The sequence below is a fragment of the Pongo pygmaeus genome, chromosome 3, assembly GCF_028885625.2.
Source record: "Pongo pygmaeus isolate AG05252 chromosome 3, NHGRI_mPonPyg2-v2.0_pri, whole genome shotgun sequence".
NCBI classification, from domain to species: Eukaryota; Metazoa; Chordata; class Mammalia; order Primates; family Hominidae; genus Pongo; species Pongo pygmaeus.
Window position 1 is genome coordinate 187,026,893 of NC_072376.2, and position 22,414 is coordinate 187,049,306.

A 22,414-nucleotide genomic window follows, 5' to 3' on the forward strand; every position below is an offset into this window, starting at 1 on the left:
ACACTTTTTATGTATAATTTTATGGCAAAAAATATGGTGTTAATTTTCAAGGCGCTTACAGTCTAGTAAACTTTGGAATGAGTGCATGTATTACCCTTATCTGAAACTCCTAAGTCTAGACTTTTGGCTGGCATGGCTTCCAGAACTGGCTTTATGATGGTGTTTCAGAACCAACACTTCCAGCCAAAACCAATAAGTGTGGAGTGGCTCAAAGACGGAAATTACCAAACCAAACCAAAACAGAAACCCCTCAAAACAGAAAAACAAGCTCACGTTAGAATCTTATAAAGGGTTATTAGGAATATCTGGGAAACCACTCATTGTTTTTGTTTTATTTCACTAGCTTTTGTCTCAAGGTTGTCCTATCCCTGGATGATCCCTTCAGCTCTAACATTTGCAGAATCAAAGCTTTAGTTTCTAGTCATCACTCTTCACATGCAGGGAGCACACATGGTGTGTGGTTAGGATACTTTCCCTTTAGAATTCCTTGGCATCAAGAGTAGATAAAAGGGGAAATAAAAGTATCAGGATATTATGTGGGTTTCATGTACATTTTACTGAAAGATAACTGTTTAACCTCCATCCGGGGAAATGAAATACTCCATAGCCATCCACAGACCTGAGAAGTATACATTAACAATTCTGGGAACACTGCATTAAATATTTCCTCTGAAGAAATCTATAGCAGCTTATTTTTGTCTAATTTTATCAGCTACTTTTAATAATGTTACCACTTAAACACTTAGATATTTATTGCATGCACCATAAAAATATCAATTAGTTGAGTTTCTGAACTGAAACATGTGGTCAGATACCCAAATTATAATTTAATTCAAATTAATAAGACATTGCAAATATGGTGACAGTTGCAGAACTATCCACAATATCCCAAAGGGTCTGACTTCTGGAGGGAGATATAAACTCTCTCCAGAATATTTTGTAGAGGTAATGTTTATATCTCTCTTCAGAAGTTGAACCTATTGAGATATTGTGTTTATATTTTCAGTTTCAGCCACTATCATCCCAATATGCACACTGCACTTCACTTAGATGAATCATAAACGATATCTTCCCCATTCCTTTCATTGAATGAGAATAGAATTATTGGATATGACTTTTAAAAATTACTAAAGTGTATAAAATAATGGCATTGCATATTTCCATATTTAAAGTGTGACAGCGAACTGCAGGCAGTAGTGTTGTGCAATTATGAGGATAGACAGCAAAGAACTGAAATGTTGCCCGGCGTTGTTTATTTTTGAATGCTTTATGTATACACCAGGAATGCAAAGAAGTACAAATCCTGGGAAAGGGTTAAGTGATGGGACCATCAGCTCTGCAAGGCTGTGGTGCATGAATCTCTTGACTTTCAAACAGTTTGGTAGGGTATGGCTCTTTCAATGTGTAGAAGTCATGACACAATGCAGGAAGTTTATTGAAACCTTTGTACTGCTATATTTAGCCTGACATCCAGTGTTCTAGGCTAGTTACAAGACAGCATGATCTCCTTACAGAATACCAAAATGAACTATTTACACCAAAGGAAAGTAGTTTAGGAATGTTTCAGAGAAGAATTAAATATGGGGTAAATATTATCTTCATTCCTTTGCAAAAACCTGTTTTATACTAGTTATTTCATTTTACTTTGAATTTGGATTCATGCTTAGGGGAAAATAGTTAGATTTTATATTCCAAACATAATTAATTGTTATGGTTACAGTAAAATGAAAATCATAATGGGAAGAATTTGCAATATGGAAGAAAATCACCCACCATTATGTAGCCTTAATCAGATTTAAAAATTAGGCTCACTTTTTGATTTGTTGCTTAGAGCATAACCCCTTAATCCCTTTATGGGTACTTTTTGTCACATATAAAATGGAGAAAGTAATAATTACAACCTGCTTTTGAGGCTCCTTGGAAGATGAATACAATGAAAAGTAGAAAAATCAATCTTTATTATTATTAGGTTTGAGAGGCTGGCAGAACCGTGTGATTCCAACATGATATCTAATTACAGCCAAAATTCTTCAGGAGGCAGTAGCTAATTTTGCACATCTTCTTTAATTGCCACATTTTCATGGGAACTTACATGGCAATTGATTAGAAGTCGAGGTTTTAAAGGTATGAAGAAACACTATCTTTCACATGCCATCAGCATGATCTCTCAAAAATGCAGTTTGCCATTTTACTTCAGTGTTAAAAATTCCTCAGTGATTTCTCCATTGAATTCAAGATGAGCATAATATGCACAGTATTGCATAATGCGGTTTTGATCAACTTTTTTCAGTTTCAGTCGCCATCATCTCAATATACACACTGCACTTTACTTTCACCAAACTTCATAAAGCGCCCTGACGGCACCAAGCTCTCCTGAACTTTCTTGCGTTCACTTGTATTTTTCCCTCTGCCTGATGTGCCATATCCTCATTACCGCCCCCACCAACATAGTGTAATCTCAGTTTCAAAATTAAGCTTATATCACCTCTACGTACCTGTTTCTGACCTTGCCGTTGCCTGAAGACAATGCTATATTTGTTTAATATGACTCTCTCCCAAACACACTGTGGGTTCCTTAAGTGTAGTTTCTCTGTTCTTTCTACCTTTATATCCCCAGAGCCTAGCTCAGTGTTTGCTGACTGAATAAGTGAATAAAAGAATGAAACTCTGATATGAACTGCATAATGTCTCTCTAGAAGCATCTGGAATTTGGCATTAATAATAAGTTAAGTTGCTCTAATCTTCCAGAGTTTGGAACTAATTGAGAGATGGGACCAAGAAACAGGCATATCAAAATCAAAATGACAGCTTTGTTACAGTTAACAAAGGCTTGGTTGGGGGACATGACTTATGTGGTAATAAGACATTTCCTAGTGGAACCCAAGAATTGGGCACAAGACCTTCTCAGTCAAGGCAGTTCTGGAAAACCACAGGCCACCTTCCTATTTATGTACACAGTCTTGACCACTAAGTTTGCGGCATGAGCAAGAGTAGATCAGAACATCTGCATGAGGTCAGTTCCTAAAGAGAATGAGGAAAAATGCTAATCCAGGCTTGTTTACTTTCTACTCCAAACCCATCAGTTAGTTAATTCAATCCTTTTCCCTTAGGAAACAATTGGCATAGGGGCAGATAAGCTAGAAGTGTTCTTTGAATGAATTTCTTACTGTAGGGGAACATTAAATTAGGGGAATGTAAGCTCCCCTGGTTGCCTTCCTATAGCACTTCCAACAGTTCTCTTTTCATATGTCCTTTCCCTGGCAATAGTACTGTGCTTTCCCCAGCTGGCAGAGTGTAATTACAGAGCTGATGTTACAGTTGATAGTTCATCCTCTCTGGTGAGCAACTGGCAGGTCAGCCACCTGTAGTCTCAGACTTATAATGAATTGTTGGTATCTTATATTTCAATTTTTAAATATAAAACTAATACCTGATAACCTTAAAAATTACAAATGATTCAGATACATAAAAGTAAGCGTCCCTAAAACTTTCTCTCTCTTCCAACCTTCTCCCCTGGGTGGTGATAACTATTGTTTACGTATGTATCTCCAGACTTTAAAAATAGCCATTTATGAATGTTTAGGCATAAACATTTTTGAAATCACAAGTACTTGATAACTGATAGACACTTTCCCACCTCAATTTATATGCTTAACTAATTCTTTTTGGCATTCCATAGTATGAATGTTTCATATTCCCCCCATTCTCTGGATACTTAGGTTGTTTCCAATTTTTCACTACACAAGGAATAAAGATTCTGTACAACCATCTCTCTTACTATTTCTGTAGGAGAAATTCTTATAAGTAAAAGCTGAGTCAAGTAATTTGTACATTATAATTCTGATGGATATTGCTGCATTGTGCTTTCAAAGTCTATACTAACAATATATCAATTTCCCATTTCCTGAAACTTATGGATCCTGGATATCATAAAGCTTTCAAGTTTTTGCCAATCTAGTGGGGGAAACATATCTTATTGTTTTAATTTCCACTTCCTTTTTTACTTATGATATTAAACATGATTCTGTATGGTTAGCAGTCTTCGGTACTTCCTCTTCTGCCAGTTCATAACTTTTGCCCAATTTCCTTTGGTAATTTAAGTTTTTATATATTATAAATTTTAAATCTGTATCTGCTGAGTATGTGGCAAATAATTTTTTACAGAAGTGGCTTTCTTTTCACTTTGTTTAATAGTTCATCTTTTTACTCACAGATTTTAGTGTCAACATTTTCATAGCCTAAATTCCTATGTCAACATCACTGTATTTTGTGTGTTTTTATTTTGTTCCCTTGACCTGTGTATTCTTTGTATTAGTTTAATTGTGTAATAGCCACCTTTAATAAAAATCTCTAATATTTATTGAGTCTCTAATATGTATTAGATACTATTCTTTTTTTCACAACTACTTATGCAGTAATTAATATTATTATCACCATTTTACATATCAGGAAACTGAGACCCAAAGAGGTTAAGTAACTTGCTCAGGTTACTGGGCTAAGCAAGCAGCTGAGCTGAGATGGAGCCCCAACATTATTGATCCAAGGTCAGTGCTGGTAAGCACTATACCACAATTGCTTTCCACAGGTTTATAGAATAACTTGAAATTCGAGGTGGCTCATGGCTGTAATCCCAGCACTTTGGGATGCCGAGGCAGGCAGATCACCTGAGGTCAGGAGTTCGAGACCAACCTGGCCAACATGGTGAAACCCCATCTCTACTAAAAATACAAAAATTAACTGGGCGTGGTGGGACGCACCTGTGGTCCCAGGTACTCAGGTTGCTGAGGCAGGAGAATCACTTGAAACTGGGAGGCAGAGGTTGCAGTGAGCTGAGATCATGCCATTGCACTCCAGCCTGGGCAACAGAGTGAGACCCTGTCTCAAAAAAAATAAATAAATAAACAAAGTAAAATAAAAAATAAATAAATAAGAAAGAATGCTTTGAAATTCTGTGAGCAAGTCGACCCTCAGTGTTCTTCTATCTCATACTTTTTTTATGCATTTACTTTTACGAGTAAGTTTTATAATTATCTTAGATTTCAAGATAGTTCTGTTGGGATTTCACTAATTGCTTCAACATTTTATATTATTTTGAGAAAGAAGTGTCATTGTTATGAACTGCATCGTTTTCCACAATATCCCAAATTTTTATGTTGAAGTCCTAACTCCCAGTACCTCAGAATGTGACTGTATTTGAAGATAGGCCTTTTAAAGGAGTAATTAAAATGAGGTAATTAGGGTGAGCCCTAATCCAATGGGACATTAGTCCTTATAAGAAGATAAAATTTAGACAAAAGTAGGTGCAGAGGAAAGACCAAGTGAAGACACAGAGAGATGATGGTCATCTACAAACCAAGCGGAGAGCCTCAGAAGAAACTCGCCTTGCTGATACCTTGATCTTAGACTTCTGCCTCCAGAACTGTGAGAAAATAAATTTGTGTTGTTTAATCCCCCCCATGCTGTGGTACTTTGTTATGGCAACCCTAGCAAACAAATATAGCCGTCGTTGACTTTTTACTTACTCAGGCCTTTCCTAGGTTCTTCAGTTTAAGTGTTTTCTTCAAGTATACATTAATATTTCTTGTTAACCTTGTCTTCATTCATTGCTTTTTGTTTTTCTTGTGATTTAGATGTTTTCTCTTACATATATATGAATATATGTACACAAAATAGGTACACACAAACACACACACACACATATTTTTAGAGAAGGGTCTGACTCTATCACCTAGGTGACAGTGCAGTGGCACTATCATAGCTTCCCATAATCTTAAACTCCTGGGCTCAAGCGATCCTCCCACTTCAGCCTCTAAAGTAGTAGTAGTAGGCATGTATCACTACACCTAGCTAATTTTTGTTTTCCCTTATGTTATAATTGATCATTGATTTTGTATATTTATATTTTATCTGGCTACCTTACTGTACCTTCTTATTAGCTTTAGCAGTTTTTCAAGTGATTATCTTGGAGATTTTAGGCAGGCAAATATATATAATATGCAGATAAAGGCAGTTTTGCTTTGTTTCTTTCCTTCCAGTACATACATTTCACTTTTATTTTAATGCATTGACAGGAATGCTCCAGGATTAGCTTGAAAAACAATAAAGATAGTGAGCATACTTGCCTAGCTCATGACCTTATTTGCTGATGCTTAACTGTGGTATTTGTAACAGGTTTTGACATAATTTCCAAGTTTTTAGAACTTTTCTAGGACTCTTTATTCTCTTCTTATCAGCAAAAGGAATTGTAGGAACTGCTTTACCAGCAGCTTACAAAATAATTCTATGGGTTTTTCTCTTTTTATATATTAATAGAGTGAATTACATGGCTAGATTTCTAAATTTAAATCATCTTTAGTTTCCAAAAATAAACCTGTTTGTTCATTGTGTGTTCTTCTTATAATTTGCTACTGGGTTGGAATTATTAACATTTCATTCATGAATTTTTTTTAGAAAGTGATTGCCCGTGCGTTCAATTTTCCAAGTCATTGTATGACTGAAGGTGATTTTTTCCTATTAATTTGAATTATAATTTAGCTGGGTATAGAATTCTAAGTTTAAAAGAACTCATTATATTCTGATATCCACTGTTGTAGATGAGGAGTCAGAGGCCAGTCTAATCCTCTCAGCTAAAAAATACTTAAGAAAAACCTCATTTAATGTGAATCACAGCAAAAATGGATTAGAGGTTTTTAAGATTCCATATGAACTATTTTGTTGTGTCTTATTTATTTATATATTTATTTATTTAATTTATTTATTATTTGAGATGGAATTTCTCTCTCGTGCCCAGGCTGGAGTGTATTGGGCAATCTTGGCTTATTGCAACCTCTGCCTCCCAGGTTCAAGCGATTCTCTTGCCTCAGCCTCCCGAGTAGCTGGGACTACAGGCTTGTGCCGCCACGTGCGGCTAATTTTTGTATTTTTAGTAGAGACAGAGTTTCACCATGTTGCCCAGGCTGGTCTCGAACTCCTGAGCTCAACTGATCCATCCACCTTGGCCTCTGAAAGTGCTGGGATTACAGGCATGAGCCACTGTGCCCGGCCTTATTTTTGTGTTTTTATGCTCTATTATTTTCATTGTAATATGTTCTTACTAGATATAGTAAAGTGAGAAAACTAACATATTTCACATATTTCATCTTTTTATTCCATCAGTATAATTTAATAAGTCAGCACTGAGGTCAGATATAAGTTATAAATAAGAAATTCTTACTACTGAATGGGAAGCAGGTTAAGGAATAAACCACTTTGTCAATAGCAGAAGTAAGAACATAATCCAGGTGTCTGGATTATAAGATGTTTGGAATTCTTCTTTGGAGAGGGTTTGCTATTACAAGAAAAACTTGGACCTTTTGCTCAAATGACAAAGGGACCTTGGCAGTTGTTTAAATCTCTAGGGGCAAAGCCACCCTAAAATGCACAGTTACTCTGAGATTTGTTTGTTCTATCTATTGATCTGCTAGGCTTGGGATTTTCAACTATTAAAAATATTAAGCTCTTTTAAAAATCATTATCTACCTATATTTGAATGGTATGTATGTAGTATATATGAACACACACACACACACACACACACAAACTCTGGAGTCTCTATTCCTTCCCGATGATACTTACTTATTTACACTACAAACTCAATTTTTCTGTTTATTTTCCATATTTTTGCTACCAACCTCTTTGGGAGTTATCTGTTGGCTGTGAATTTACTGAATTTGAAACTGAGATTATGCCCAGTAAGGATTTTTATTTATGAATTAATTGGTTTCTGGAGTTTTCAAATAAAGCACGAATCTGATGTTCATACTGCAAGCTGCCCTGCAGGTCTTCCTGCAAAAGAAATGTGATGATTTAAAGGGGTAATGCCTGTTGGATGAAATTCGCCATTTCAAAATTCTTCCCCTCATGTGTCATCTTATTTCAGTTGTTATTATATTCAGAGCCTTGCATGTCCACTTAACAGCACTGTGCAGAAAAACAGTTCCAAGTAAACACAGTAATGTTCATCATTTGTTTCTTAGGAGAGTCAAAGTGACTACTTTAAGTAATAGAAATACATAATTATAGGGGGAGAAAAGTTTTCTTTTGCTGCTTCAGTATAATTAATAACACAATGAGTAGCATCACATAAAAAAATTAAGGACATAAAAATGGCACATAGGTTTTATTACTTTTAAAATATATTTATTGAACGATCTAGACCTATTCTTCATTTAACTCATGCCGAATAGGGTCATTTAGGTATAAGATGAACTGTCATCTTTTTGGTTTTGTAAAATCAGTGCCCATTGGAGGAAGATCTTTTTAGAATGCATGTAAGTATATCACAGTTCTGCTATTACTGGGCCATCAGATGCAATTTGGCACAGCATGATGTTTCCACAGTTGCTCCAAGTTAACAGTGATTGTAGAACCCTTAGTGATTGGCTAAGGTTATTTTTAAACCTAATTCTAGATAACTCAAAGAAGTGCTGTTCTATATTCCACATGGTAATCTCAGCAACATTTGGCATCGAGGATTTATTGCATACCATAACTCTGGCTTCACTGTGAATCTCTTTTACCATCAAAACACTGAAAATAGAACCTTGAAGCAAAGGGAGGGCCATGCTATTTTTCATTAGAAAGATCACACCTTATGCATTTAGGAGTTCTCTGTTGCATGATATAATTTGTTTGCTTACTTGTTTATTGAGGAAAACGTCTTTGCATCCATGAAGCTTTGATGTAATCGACCACCTCCATCTCAGATGTTAGGTTCTGTCATTGTTGAAACCACCCTATGTGTAAGTTTCTGGGAAATTCTTGGGAGAACTCTGTATTCGTTTAACTTGATGACAAAACAGCAACATGCTAAATAATGTGATTAAAGTTGTTAAAAGCCAAAATAAACACTTATAATTATCTCAAGAAAAACGGTGTCAGGCAAGTGCAGGCTCTATAAAGTGGGACTCCGTGTGCGTCTTTCGGGTCCTGCTGCACAATAGATCATAGTTAAAGGTCTGTTAACAGACCTCTGACTGCTGAGCTGGGTAGCTTGTGGTTTCCTTCGAAACCTATTGGCATAATGTGAATTTATGTGTGAGGTGCAAATTGGAAGTTGCCTTCTACTGGTGCCCTTGGCAGAACAGAAATCATACTGTAGGGCTAGCAGCAGGAAGTACATGGCTTTGAAATTACCCAGCAGGGTTTCTGCTTGCTGCCCTTGTTGCTTCTGAGACAGGGGCCTTATATTGTCTGGTCATGATTAAAATCAAAGTGTAGGCTTCTTTGCTGGGTGCCAGTAAACTTGGGTGAAAAGCAGAAACAATCTGGGGTTTTAATTATTTTAAAATGCAATGTAGGCAACAAAAGAAGATGAAAGCATTTTTGACTAATCTATCCCAATTATTCCACATAAACGGATTTGCCAAAAAAGAGGCCCATAGAGAGAGAGTAAGCTTGCCTTTACAGGAGACTTCATAACATATCTCACAGCTATAAAATAGATCTGTGGCACGTATGCTGTTCTTCTGAAATTCATTGAGAAAAGTGCCTGAATATTATGATACTTCTGGGTGAGTAGAGAAAGACAGATGTGCTTATTCCAAATACAAGATGCTACATATTTATGAAATAAGCCTTTAAAGCATGGAAGATAATTTCCTGGTTAATGACTTACTGACTTAAAGTAGTCCATCTAAAAGGTGATATCTTGGTGTTATGCTTAAGATTTGCCTCATTTCACAGTCAGGTTGGACAGACACTTCCCATTGTGCTATAATTCCCAGAGGTGGCAGAGTTGGATCTTCTCTCTTCAACTTCTTTTTCCATGAAGAGTATAAAGAGATGAGTCATAGGGTCAGAGTTCACTGTCTCTAATAATCTGGGAGGAAGTCAATAATAAATAAGATATAGGGAGTGCAAACTCAGCATCATATTGTACCAACCAGTAATTAAATAAACGGTAGTCACAACCAGAAGTTAATATGTAGGTTTGTTTGTTTTTTTTTTTTTTTAAAGCACCCAATGTATAAGTGGTGGGAGTTTAGGCATTAAGTTAACAAATATTTATTGAGTGCCTGCTATGTGGTAGGCACTGTGATAAAGACTGGGGATGTAAAGGTAGACCAGATTTTCAAGGAAGATAGAGAAATAAGCAATTATTTACACCTGTTACTCTGGAGCCTGACAAGGGCCAAGCTAAGGAAGTACATGTGCTGAGGTGGTAACCTGTGGTTATCACCTACCCCACAGCTGGTGCTCAGCCACAAAGAGAGATGTGAATATTACATTTCTATCACAATTGGCGTATATGGATTTTTTTAAAGACATAAGAAGAGGAAAAATCTATTGCTTTGATTGAAAGATTGGAAGTGCTTTTAGGAAAATTGAGTAGGGAGGGTCCATTTCTTTCCTTTCAAAATTTATTTGCAGTCAATTTATTATGATACTTCAAACCATTCAGCCATAGCAAAGAGCAGGTGTGTAGAAACTCTACAAAACCTCGACGAATCCTGTGGTGCCCGGAAAAAGGCCTGTGTTTTATCTGATGAGCACTGCTCAGGCTCAAGTCTCTTGAGCTGTCAAAACTGCTCAAGCAAGGGGGAAATCCAGATTTTATATCTCCTTCCACTTGAATTTCCTGATAAGAATGAGAGAAATCAGCAAAATCCAGTTACGTTAAATAGCTTTTACGAGTATCTTTTTGGAATGCTGGCAGTTGTAACTTCGTTTTGTTTGCCAGGTATAAGCATGGAAGATTCAAGCTGCTCCTGGCTGTTAAGAAGTTAATGTGGAATTTTGCTGCTTGAAATTTAAATTGGCTTACAAAAATTAGCTCCCACTGGTGGAAACATCTTTCTTTTTAGTATGAGAAGTTGTTTGAAGCTTTTTTCTCCCCCAAAGTCTCATCGTGATCCGGCTTTAATATTGCTCTCAAACCAACCTTTAATTTAATAAGCAGAGTAATTTTGTTCAGGAAAATTTTCCATGACATTTGTTGAATTAAATGTACATACTCAGTATTCCATCCCAGCAGCACCACCTATTGTTGTCTTGTAGCTTTTCTACTAAACTTCACAAGAATCTAATTCACTCATTTCTCTGAGTATCTCTGTGAGATATTCAACATACATTTTACAGGTTATAAGGGTTAAGCATTTCAATTGTGTTGTGGTGAGGTTTCTGAAGTCATAAATCTGTAAATAAAATGAATGCAGGATGGTAGACTTTTAATTGGTGAAAGGACACTGAATAGAGAGGCGAAATGCTTTAAAATATTTATGGATATTAAACAATGTTTGGAAAATAAGATTCAAGTTATACCTGTATGTTTTAAAAGTTCTACTCACTACACACTATGATTCTACAATTAACAGCAGAATTGTATTGGAATAAGATAAGAAAGACTAAATTATATTCTTTTGTGCCAATTGTTATTGGAATTAGAATATTATGTATTGATTTATTAAATATAAGTGGCTTTTTTCCAGCAAGGTTTTAAAATCCACTTATAATAAAAACAAATAGGATTTGCATTTACAGGTAGAAAATGAAAATTGGTAAGTGTCAAAATGGGGTCCACTATGTAATTTTTTTAGCATTATTTCCAGAAGAGAGGTAGGATTGGGAATTTTAGTCTTTATTTGATATTTACATATGCTTATATGAATGTGAGTCATTGCCTGTGTTTTCTGTAAGCCATCTTTACTTCAACCATGTAAACCATACAAGGCATTCTAGGAAGAATATAATAAGCACCATATGGAGATGGAGTATTTTCACACTTGTTATGTCATTTGATCTTCCCTGTAATTCTCTAAGGTAGGTAAGGTGGCTTTGGGTCCTTGGCCTCTTCTTTTCTCACTATGCACATTCTTGAAATTTCATCCGCTTCTATAGATTCAATTACCATCTCTACACTGATCATTTCAAAATTTGTACCTATGTTCCTTACATCTCTCCCAACCTCTAGAAAAAAATGTATACATTTGGAACTTCCACAAGCATCTAAAACTCAGCACAAACTTGTTTCCTGCTAAAACGACGCATCTTCCTATACTCCTTATCTTAACGAATGCCCTACCGTCTGTCTAGTTGCCCAAGCCAGGGACCTAGAAGTTATCTTAGACTCTCGCCTTTTGCTTGTCCTCTTCACTCACTCAGTTAAGACTATTACATTTCCTCAGTATCTCTGAATTCCACCCTATTTTGTTCAGGCCCTATCATTTCTCACCTGGCTCATTATAATACCTCTTACAACTACTAATTGGACATTCTTTGCTGCTAGAGAGACCTTTCTAAAATTTAAGACTCTTAGTAAAATACTTCATGGATGGTTTCTCATTACTTTTATGATGAAGTACAAATTTTTATACAAATAATATGATGCCATTTAAAATATATGACCCATGACAAATTTCCCAGTTTCCTATCTTACCTCTCCCTGATCATACTCATTGTTCTTACCAAATAGATATTTCATTCTCCCAACGTGGCAGTCCTAAGGGTGATTCCTTATTTGAAAATCTATTAATATAAGTCATCTTATGATTAGAAATAAGGAGCCAAATCCTATAATCATCTACATAGATGCTGAATGACATTTGAAAAAAATTAATACCCATTCATGTTAAAAACAAAAAATTAGGAATTGGTAGATAATTTAATATGATAGTACACATAACCATCAGACCAAAATGAACATCTTAACTGATGAGGAACATAAAGTCAAGACCAAGAAAGGACAGTGGGTATCTCGATTTTTATTTAGCTTTGAATTGAAAGTATTAGCCAATGTCATTAGACAAGAGAAATTGGAGGCATGAGTACTGGAAATGAAGAGATTAAACTACCTCTATTGCAGATGTTATGATAATATATCTTGAAAACAAAAAAAAGTCTGTGAAAAACTACAAATAGGAGAATTTAATAAAATAGCAAGATATGTAACTAACATAAAATCAATAGTTCTTGTGGGAAATCAATAGTCTTACTATTTGTATATAATGGAGAAGCAGACTCCATACATGATAACAAATAAAATAGAATAAAAGGAAAAAAGCAAAATAAAATTTCTAGGCATAAAACTAATACAAATGTTTAAAACCTATATGAGGAAAATTATAAACATGTCTGAAAGACATAAATATGGCCTTAAATAGAAAGATATAAAATTAGTCACGGCAAGCTGACTCAGCCTCATAAACATGTTAATTCTTCCTAAATTAGTTATTCATTTAATTCAATTCCAATAAAAATAGCAGAAGTTTTTCCCCTCTGGAGCTATACAAATTGGTTACAAAGTTCATATGGGAGAATAAACACGTAATACTAATCAGGAAATTTCGTAAGAAGAGAAGCAATGTATTTCTTTTTCTAAAATACATTAAAAAGCCTCTATAATTAAAAGGTTGTGGTATGGACACATGAGTAGACAGAAAGACCAATGGAACCACACAGAAAATCTGGTAAAGCGGCTAAAATACAATATTGATAAAGACAACCTCTCATAATAGAGGGAAAGTATGTTCTTAATCAGTAAATGGCTTTGGAACACCTGGATAACCATATAAAAAAAGATAAAATTACATCCATTTATCACACCATATGGTAGATATCCAAATGGATCAGAGATCTAAATGCACAAAATATTTCAGGAGCAATAAGGAAAAGAGTGATAAATTTGACACAGAGTAATATTCTGAACACATAAAATGCTTCAAAGGATTGAGAAAAAACGCAAAACCTTACAGAAAATGGGGAAAAGATACAGATAGTTCTCAGAAAAAGAAATAAAAGTGACCCTCACACATAGAAAAATATACTGAATATATGAGAAATGCAAATTAAAACTACACTGAGATAACACTTCTCACCCACCTGACTGGCAGAGATCCCAAAATTTGTAAACTATACTCTGTTGTAGAGGTTTTGATGAAATAAGTATGCAAAGTGGTATCAGCTTCAATGGGTTTGGGGGTGGGAGGATTTAGCATTATTGAGCAAAACTGCACATACATTTACCCTTCAATCCTGCAACATGAATTCTAGGAATCTGTTCTAAAAATGCAAATTGACATATGGTCAAGACTGTTTCTCATAGAATTACTTATAATACTAAAAGATGAAATAGCTTAAATATCGATAAGAGACTGGTTCAATAAACTAGAGAACATTGACACATGGAACACAGGCCCTTTTGTGCTTAACAAAGGTGTCTGAAATGCTTGTTATTTTCATTATATTAAAAGGAGTCATTAGAATGGTCATCTATCAACCTAAAAGCCTCAACCAATTTCCTAAAACACAGTGAATAACTTATATATGTAATAAATGATCATGTAAAGATGTAAAATGCCTAAAAAATCCACGTCTTAATAACCAATTACTGTGGTTGTTAACAGTCACCTTATATGGCGACTTCCGGGGAAAGTGCCTTTTCTTACCTTCAGCAGCAGCCTTCCTGAAGCATATGCCCTTTTGAAAGTCGATGTAGGCTTTACCATTTTGACAACTGTGTATTGAGACTCTAGACTTTATCTGACATCATTTTGTTTAAAAAGTTGTATTGAGGTTTGAGGACGCAAATATGTATTCTACCTGTATTGACTGGCCAAAAAATAAAGTTGTATTGGAGAGGTGTCTGTGGTTTTGAATACTAAAACTTACGGTTTGGGATACTAAAAATCGAAAGGCAGAAAATATTAATGGGGGATGTTCTGCAGGACATATGGTATGATTCATCATAGAATAGAATCAGAGAGATTTCTGCATGCTCCTTTTGAATGACATTCAGAATTCATCTTTAATGGAAAAAAGTAAGGTACAGAACAGCGTGTAGAAGCGTGTAGAGTGAGCTCCTTTTTGTGTAACAGAAGGTCAACGAGTGATAAAAGTGTATAGCATTTTCTTACGTTTTCAAAAGAATTAGCATGAGGTTACCTATAAGGCAGGGATGACTTTGGAGCTATGTAATGTTTTACATAACTGTTTTACATAACTGAAAATCAAAATGAAAATCAAGTTAAATCAAAAGACAAAAGAATCTAAAGTCATACAGAAGGGGTGCTGTAAGGTTGGAGACTCTTCTGAGGAGCGGGCACTGCCTGGCAAGGGCTGCACCTCTGAAGGTACAATGAAGCTGGTTTTGGGGCTCTTGCAAAATGGGCTGGAGACTGGAATCACGTTTCAGGGTGAAGGGTGGTTACTGAGGCAACAAAGGGGAGACAGCCTGCAAATGAGAACAAGTCCTTTCTCCCTCCTTCTGCCGTTCAGTCTCTCTAGCGTCCCCTCTTGGCAGATCCTAAAGAAAGCGGATTGCAATGTGGAAACTGGAGCTGCAAGGTCCCAAAAGCAGGAAGAGAGGGTTTGGGGCTGGGAGACAATAGCTTAGTAACTAACATGATTGGTAAAATTGAAGGCCAAGAGTTTACTTGTGACCGGGAGAATTTACAAGGAGGCTCTAGGAACCAAATGACACTGTAACACAAGGTTTTTCAGTACCATTGAAGGCTGACACAGGCAAAATGACTTCAAATGAGATAATGCAAGTGAAATGGCCTCAGATTTATAAAGTGCCACGCAAGTAGGAAAATAATAGTTTTAATGTTGATGCTTTAACTTCACTTTTAACTATGATGGGGATATTTGATAAAAGAAAATTTGTGAAGCCAAAGATAATCATGACATAAACTATGAAGATGTTTATTAGTTTTAGAAACAGAAAAATAGTTTGCTTTACTTTCTCTAATTGAGGCAATTTTATTTTAATTTGGAGGTTTTCAAAAGGACACACACTTTTATTAGTTTTTCTGTCATAACTTACAGAGTTTTGTGGATCTTTGCAAAAACTTGAGTTAAATTTTCTTTAATGATGTGTCTATATATTATACATTGACTACATAAAAGCACTGAATTACTGTGCTATATCATTACATTACTGATTATATTAATGTGTGTCTCTGTAGTGTAATAATTTTTGCATTTATTCATTCATTAAAGATAATCATAACTAATACAATTACAATTTCATTTTAAGGTCGTTATTCATAGTCATCAATTTAGAGGTAAGAATGACATTATGTTGATAAATTCATAAACTGATGGCTGGAGGCCAATCAGATTGCTTCATGTTCCCAAATTATTTTATAATTATGTTACTTATGGTTAACATGTCGATGTGAAACAAAGATTCTAGAATTCAAGTCATGCTAAAAGAGCTGTGAGTCACTGTTCATTTTTAAATCTCTCACATAGTTAAAGAAAAGGTGTGTAAAAACTATTTCATGAGTTTAATTAACAAGATTATAGATATTGCATACACTTGTAAATAGAGAAAAGCAATCTGCAAAAAGAACAAAATAATTCTGATACTTTATAAAAATAGCATAACTAAATTTAGCAAAAAGTAAGAGATCATTGATAAGCTAGAATATTAGAATAGGATTTTCAGAAACGGTCATTTGTTTGGGGAACCAAAATAATTGTAACCAGACCAGATGACATACTTATAGGTTTCCAGGGGAAACAGAAACTTATCTCAAATAAAAAGTTGCAAGAGGTCAATGTAATTAAAAAAGAAAAGTAGTGAAATTATCCAAGAACAAGGTGGGGCTTGGTGTAGGAAAATAGCCTTTAATTCACACATAAGAGTAATATACAAAGGGAATATGCCATTTTTAATTGAAAAAAATCAATTGAAAGCATTTTAGTTGAAAACACATCAAGTATCTGTATCATTATTATTCCATCTGCAGAATGTAGTTGTAACAATGTTTTCAACTATTTTTTTCAGTAAATATTTACTATCTATCTATCTGTCTATCTGTCTGTCTGTCTGTCTATCTGTCTATCTATCTATCTATCTATAGAAACAAGGTCTTGCCATGTTGCCCAGGTTGGTCTCGAACTCCTGGGCTCAAGTGATCCTCCTGTCTTGGCCTCCCAAAGCGCTGGGATTACAGGTGTGAATCACTGTGCTGGGCCTTGAGTATCTATTTAATGTGTGAGACTCTGTTGTAGGCACCAACAGCAGAGGCAAAGGTTAGCAAGGAATTTTCAAGGAGTTTATAATCTGACAATGTGGATAAAAGAAATGTACACACATTTTGAAAGTAAAATATAAAGTGTCAAGTGCTATAAAAACAATACAAACACAACATTTTGGAAGATCGATGCAAGAAAAGAGCATATTCAATCGGAAAGATCAGAAAAAGCTTCATGAAGGAGAGAACATGGAAGAATAAGCACTTTCACAGGATGGGTAATAGAGATAAATAAAAATAGTACAAGTGACATTTGTTTTGTGCTAGGCACTGTTTTAAGAATTTATGTATATGATGTCATTTAATCCTTGAAACAACCACAGAACATAGTACTCATATTATCACTATTCCACAAATGAGGCTTAGAGAGGTTAATTTTCCCCAGTTCTCACAGTTAGTGGCAAATCCATAATTTAGAACCATATCTGCCTAACTCCAGAGCCTAAACCGTACTTACTATATTATACTTCTTTGTAAAGAAGAATCGTTTACGAAAGCGAAAACTGAAAATCCTACATCTATGTTTATTTATTTGCTTATTCATTATTATTTTTATTATTTTTAACTCTTTTAGAGATAGAGTCTCACTATGTTGCCCACGCTAACTTCAAATTTCTGAGCTCAAGCAGTCCTCCTGCCTCGGTCTCCTGAGTAGCTGGGACTACATGGGTGCACCAACATACATCTATATATTATAACAGTTATATTTAACGTGACACTTATATTTTGGTAAAATGGTGATTTAAAAGTTAATATTGGTAGGAATATGATAAAAATGTATATTCTCTCATTCAGTTGTAAAGCAAATACAAAATTGCACATGTGTTTGTTATAGCAGAATCAGCATATAGTAGATTCTCAGTAAATGTTGAAAAAATGAATAAATAAGGTAGAAAATCTGTATGCATGTGGACAGAAATTGGGAGACTGATATGTGAAAATGATTAGTTGCAATAGGATTGTGGGACTTTGAGGCCTAGCTAGTCCTCTTTCAGTCATCTTTAATTTTGCATATGGTCAGATCATCCGGCTTTGAGTAGAAACCAGTTGTTTGTTTCCTTTTCATTAACAAAGAACTAATGAGTTCAACCTAAAAGGACAGATGAACCAGCCTGTGACATCAATAATCGATAGAGAATTCTTCTGCAGAATATTCACTAACATGCACCGTTTTTGAATAGTTAAAATTTTATTTTTTCAGTAACGAAGAATATGAATCAGAGAAAATGATGCATATATATCATAACTTAGGCATGTACAAATGAGACAAGATGAGGCAACAATAGTTTACATTTTGACTTATTTCTTTAATTTCAAAAAATTGAAGTCTTATTAATCATTTGCTAGTTCTATGCAATGGTACATTCTTCAAATCATACCTAATGATAATAACAGGAGAAATGATATATGAAAATGGTCAAAGCATTCAATAACATGTTGCTGTTATAGTAGGATTTTGAAATAGAATTTAGCATGTTGTGGGATTTTGCCTTTAACTAGACTAAAATATACTTTATTGATTCAGGTAGAAGGAACTATTAAATATTGTATACAAATTGCTTTATACTTATTTCATTAGGAAACAACATTAATATACATATATGTGCACATACACATATATTTACCAGTGAAGTTAACTTTTAGTTCTGGAGCACCATTTTTCTTTTCACTAAAAAAGTGGTTTCTGGTGGCAACATTAACCACATTTGTATGTGTTGGATCGACCTGTTTATTGATTCACCAAGAAGCTGTCAAGATTTTTTTTTTTTTAAGCAGCATCTCGCTCTGTTCCCCAGGCTGGAGTGCAGTGGCTCCAATCATGACTTATTGCAGCCTCAACCTCTCAGGCTCAAGTGATCCTCTCACTTCAGCCTCCAGAATAGCTGAGACTATAGGCACGCACCTCAAGGCACGCACCTCCATGCCTGGCTAATTTTTTAAGAAAAATTTTGAGAGATGGGGTCTCACTATGTTGCCTAGGCTGAACTCGAACTTCAGAGCTCAAGCAATCCTCTCACCTCAGCCTCCCAAAGTGCTGAGATTAGAGGAATAAGCCACCGTGCCCAACCTGAAGCTGGCAGTTTTAAATGGGACCTAGAGCAAGAGAAGGCTCTGCAGCAGGTCTAGGCTGAAGCACAAGGTACTCTGCTACTTGGGCTTTATGATTAGGCAGACGCAATGCCACCCAAAATGTCTCTGGCAAATAGAATGTTGTATGCAGCCCCTGACAACCTCCAACAGAAGACCACTAGCGTTTTGGAAACAAATCAGTTTTCTCTTTGAGAAACAGCTCCTGTCCCTGACCTGCCACTAGTCCTTGTTGACATTGAATATCTGGCTAAGATGCTGCAAGTGAACATTTGACCTGAACTGTCCATCTGATCCAAAATATCATAGGGTTGGGTTTGTTTAGAAGCACCCCATTATCAAGTGGTGGTGGTATACAGGATATAGGGCTCAAGAAGTTACTGAAGGCACAATAGGTTGTCTGAGCAGGTGGCTCTAATTATCTTGGTGTCTACTTCTGCTGCTCTAATCTCATATCCCCAACCCATACCTGGTCTCATGGGAAGTTTTCTTTCATTGGTTGACTAAGAATACAGAAATTCAAGTGAAGTTTATAGGTGGTTTTGTACAGCATGTTGGCACTAGCTAGAGGTGGACTGAGGAAACATTACAGTGCCTCTCAGAGGTGGCCCAGAAGGACACTGAGAAATAGGAAAAACCCTCCCAGTAGGAAAAGTAGCAAGCAGTGCATTTGAGTATTTACTTTGCTTGGAAGGAGAGAGGGCCAGAGGTAAGGATCTATAGGAATTAATAAATAGCACCTTACAGGTTGGCTGGGTGTTCAGGAGAAATGCTGGAAGATTGATGGGATGTAGATCTGGGAAAAGATTTATGAATTGGCTCCTAGAATAGTGGCATATGTGAAGATACTCTCTTATGGAAGATAATTTAAATAACTTGGTGGACAGGATGATCCAATGAGCCTTTTTCCCAACAACTCTAGAGCTGACCCTTGGGCTCATGAAAAAAACAGTAGCAATAGAAGTCCCATGATTTCAATACCATGGGCTTCCCCTCACCAAAGGTGATCTGATTTCTGCCAATCTGAGGTCTTCAATCTGGTTATCCTGTTGAAGCCATCCTAAAATAGATACAGCTATTGATGGAATTCTAGAAAGGCAATGAGGACTACACTTAGCCCTCGGTATGGCCCCATTCCCCAGGGGGACAGCTAGCTACCCATGGGAAGTTGGACTGTGGAGTCCTTCAAAGCATGGTGATTTATTATCACTAGAATAGAGTCTTCCTCTGTATGTGGGTTTGCCTTTCTTGCCCATATTTCTTTTGTAAGCATTACCATCTTTAGACTTTCTACCTCAATCACCATCAAGTATCCCATACAACATTCTTTATGATTAAGGAACTCATTTTATGACAAATGGTATGTAGTAATGTGCTTAGGTCTGTACTACTCACTGATATTCCCCTGCACTCTCTCACCCTTGACCTATTGAATGCCCCCTAAAATAAGCAAAGTGGGGATTTCCAGGGACTGTTACATTATTAGACTTGCAGATTTGTTATCCAAAGGAGTAATGGTGTAGGTATAAACTCATTAATTTTACCTTTATTATTTAGTGGTATGACTGGTTAGTAAGTTTTTATTTCCATTTCCATTTGCATTATTATGTTTGTCTTATAGTTATGCTCTTAAAATGAGACATAAAAATCCAGTATTAACTGAATCAACATTTACTATTAAAGATTGTTTTAATATGGTGTTCAACATGAGAAGTTTTATAAACTAGCATCAAGTGGCTTTCACTGACATTTATGAATGAGCTTAGTACTATAATCAAATAAGGATATTAAGAGCTGGACTTAAATCCCATTTAGATTCTAATTTTGTTTTGTATAATTTTTCAGGCCAAATAACTTCATGTATTTTTAAGGATTCTAAATCAACACCAGATATTAAAGTCGGAAACTATTTCAAATGCCTTGTCAAAAGTCTTTAAGATTATTTAGGGAAGTATTTAGTGATGTAATTTTAGGACTTTGGTAAATATTGTATTGCTTTGATTGTATTGTAAAAAGGCTGTTACTGTCAAAACATAAGTAGCTAAAAATTTAAGCTAAAAAATACTTTGAGTAGGAGAGAGAACACACATTATAATAACTGGAAATTGTTTTTATGAGCTATCTTCTGTTAAAAAACATTGGAGGAAAATGTCAACAAGATGAAGACATACCACTAATATAAACAGTTAAATGTTCTGATCTAAATATGGCACGCTCAAGATGAAATTAGGCCAAAAATTAAACAAAATATACCAAGCAGCCTAAAAATTATGTAACCTAGAGGTTAACATAAGCTATTCTGAAATGAACATATGAAGTTTACAGAATGTATAAAGCTAAAGGTGAGTTTTGCAGGCATTTGAAAAATTTACTTTGCTTCTCTCAAAGGAAAAAAAAAAAAACGTAGTTCAGTATAATCTTTTCCATAATAGGAAATAAAGACTTAAGGGCAAAAGTGTAGTGGTTCTGATGCAGAAAACTTACAACTGCTGTCTTTTCATCATCTATGCTAACAACATATAGCCCAGCAAAATGCAGCCTGAGCTTTGTCATTGACCAAATCAGAACAATGTTTCTTACATGAAAAGTGTTGCAATGAATGCAAAATAATCTCAGGCATTCTCAGAACTGGGAGACAGGAGAATTTAATTCAAGTCCTAGTACTGCCTTTGAGTAAGCAGTTCACCTTCCTGAGCCTTAGTTTCCATGTATGTGAAATGGGCATGATAACTTGTACTCTCTGACACTCTGAGTTACTGTGAGAGTCAAATGAAAACCCAGGCCCACATTTGTGAAATGAATATATGTATGAAGATATATAAAGACATATTGTAAGTTCTAAAGCTGTAAATGAAAATGAATTGTTAATTCTTTTATCCCAAGTTTACAGTCTGATGGACTTTAATTTCAAGAAGTATGGCTAGTTAAAATATTTTGCTATGTTTGGTTGCAGGTGGTTTTATATATAAATGAATGCAACAGCAGTTGCATTTAATATATAAACGAATGCAACAGCAGTGTGTTAGGCTGGCTGTCACCTACCAGATGCCATTGGATGAGCCTATCACAATTTCTTTTTCCTTCATCCTGCAACCAGGATGGTATTCATAGAGCTTGGGGTGGTGGCTGTTACCAATGATGTGTTAATGATCAACTCTCACCAACCACTTTTCTCATCCTGGTATGTATTGCCTCTGGGTCAGCCGTGGGGGTAACAAACTCAAAAGCTATAGAAGTGAAGACCCCAAGGTACCTGAGAAGTAAACATGGTGAATTTTGTGGCAAACTGGAGACACGTGAAGAGA